Here is a 2,750-nt window from a genome sequence, read left to right as displayed (position 1 = left end):
CCCAAAGGACCAAAGCTTTTTTTTTTTCATTATTTTCTGGGATCTGAAAGGAAGTAGGGCCCCGAGTCTAAATTTACTTAAGGCCCCATAGTACTTTGGACCGGCCCTGGATGAGGTAATCTGCTGACCCGGGCGGTCCTCTCAGCGTTCTCTCAAAAACTGGCCCTGTTCGGGACAAAGCTGAAAGCAGCGTCTTATATGCTCTGAAAGACCCCACATAGAACAAGAAAGCTAAGCAGCATGGTTGCTGCTATGAACTGTTCCGCGGGCAGGTCTTCTTAGTTACCAAAGCCATTGATGACGTCTGTTCATCTCCTCCTGAACAACCTGACAGAGTGAGTCAGGCCGCGTGACTACCGCAGCTCCCGCACCGCGACTCAACAGGGCCATTTTCTAGAAATGTCTGAGCACACCTGCTTTCACGTGGTTCCTAAAATGCCCCCGATTAAACGGTCAGGTCGCTGGTACCGGGACATTCCGGTCAAATTACCCGGAACGCAGATAGCGACTCAGAACGTAAAAGGATAAAAGGGCGCGGTTTCCCGCCGCCTTGACTGGAAGACGGGTTGAAAACTTAAATTAACGTGCACAAACACGCTGCGAAAAGTGAGCCACCATGACAAACGCTTTCTTCAGAACATGTTATAAAAGAACGGTGTGGATAAAGACAGCTAATGTAAGAATTGGTCACTTACCTGAAAACGTTACCAAGTCTGCAGTGGATGTGTGTCTGTCTCGTTCAACGTGCAGAAAATCTCCCATGAGGCCATGCTCCTCGCGCGCGGTACATGCCAAAGGTCATTAGTCTTACTCAAAGTTTTAAGTTAGTATAGGGCTTTGGAGCTGACGTCACGCTGCAATGCATTATGGGAGCGCAGCGCCATTTTCAGGGTCTACGAATCAACACAAACACACTGTGTTGGAACGACGACTACATGAAAGATGCTTAAAAGCAGCTCAAAAGAGAATGAACTGTATAGAGACTGTATAGAGACATTGACAGACCACGTGACTTTCGCGCATTGCATGCCGGTAACTCGTGGCAAAACAATCCAAGTACCTGCATCAAATGCAAGCATTTGCAGCACCGCAAAACGTTCATTCTTCGGTTCCAATAAATTCTTGCTTTTTCTTTGCCCCCCAAAAAGGTATGTACAAAACGAAGGAGAACAATGCCGGTCCGTACAAAGACAGACTTAATGAAAAGTCAAAGAAAAGATACGAGGAAAAAAATCAAACCAGTGAAAGTGTTAGATCCTTACGAGCACACAGAGGGACAAAATACGTTAGCGTGCTGCCCAACTTCACCACGCTCATATTTATAATTATACGGTTCTTGGAGTGAGTGCATACACTCGTGAAGTTTAGTAACTTCAGGTCACTGCAACAAGCCCAGGTACAGTTTACCGACGGATGGGTACAGGACCTTGAAATGCACCGTGTAGAACGAAAGACCATCGTACGTTCATAAGTTTACCAGTCTCACAAATCGTCTTCATAAATACACATTCGTTAACCGTTTATTAATAGGACCTTTGAGCTCAACGGTAATTAATTAGTAGTGGAAATAATTTCTGGTACCCATCACAGAAATGTAGCAGTGACAATAATACTGTATGCTGTAATCGTACTGGGCAATTAGTGATACAAAACAACTGTTTTATCCTGTGAATAAAAGTATATGTTTTTGTCAATGTACCATAATAACAGAAGCGAAACGCAATATTGTGTCAGGACAATTCACTATTTATGCACAATAAATAAAGGAGCATAGCGCGACAATTTCTGTTCAGCGCCAGACTTGCTTGTAACCTATATCACCAATTATGTTATGAAAAATGACGCATTAACTACAACAGCAGACTGACCTTTGTGGAAATGCTTGGAGCAGACTAACCTGTGAGCTGGAGTGTTCTGGGACGTTATATTTGGTCTTTGAATGGCTGCAATCCAGTCGCCTCTTTGTTACTTCGGAAACATGGCTCGAACAATTTCTCTTCAACGACGTAATCCGATAACAACCGATCTCTTTACCCGTCGGCTTCCCGTGGCTGTCATGCGACCGGCTATTGCAGTTAATAATACAACAGCTCGCTTTTGTGTTTCTTTTTATCACTGTGTAACTGAGTTTCAATTGAAAGCCTGCGTGCGCTAGTAACTCTTGCCACGAGTTCCCAGTATTGTTTGCGGTTTTAGCCCTGAATGACGTCACATTTTCAATCTCTATTGCCACATGGGGTGAAGAACTAGATAAACTGTGTCTCTCCTTATCTGCCTGTGTGATTCGGAACTAAGATGGAGCAGCTCAGTAACCGTCTCTGCCAGTATAAGAACTATAACTTTCTCTCCAGTTACACAACTGCAGAGTACATAGACTCTCTTCAGAGTTTTGAAATAAGAGACAGCGATGTGTTCCTCGTGTCTTATCCAAAATCAGGTCAGTGAGAAATCTCTGTAGCATCCCATTATTTTGCAGTTTTATTCTGTCCAGAGTGATCCACTGGTCAGATATGATATCCAATACATTTTTCCTCAAAAGGCACCATATGGGCTCAGCAGATCATCACTTCAATCTATGAGTTGGATGGGCATGTGAATGAATATTTTACCAACTCACAGAAGATGCCATGGCTGGAGTTCACATGGGGTGCATACACTCGTCGCCCCAAAATTATATTGATTTTGAACCATTAATAATTAAAGTTAAAGACAAAAGTATGAATACCAGTGTCTCAGTTATTTTGAGTACT

The sequence above is a fragment of the Haplochromis burtoni genome, unplaced genomic scaffold (genome assembly GCF_018398535.1).
Source record: "Haplochromis burtoni strain Fernald_Lab_line unplaced genomic scaffold, NCSU_Asbu1 Contig_68, whole genome shotgun sequence".
NCBI lineage: Eukaryota > Metazoa > Chordata > Actinopteri > Cichliformes > Cichlidae > Haplochromis > Haplochromis burtoni.
Note: the sequence above shows the minus strand (reverse complement) of the source record.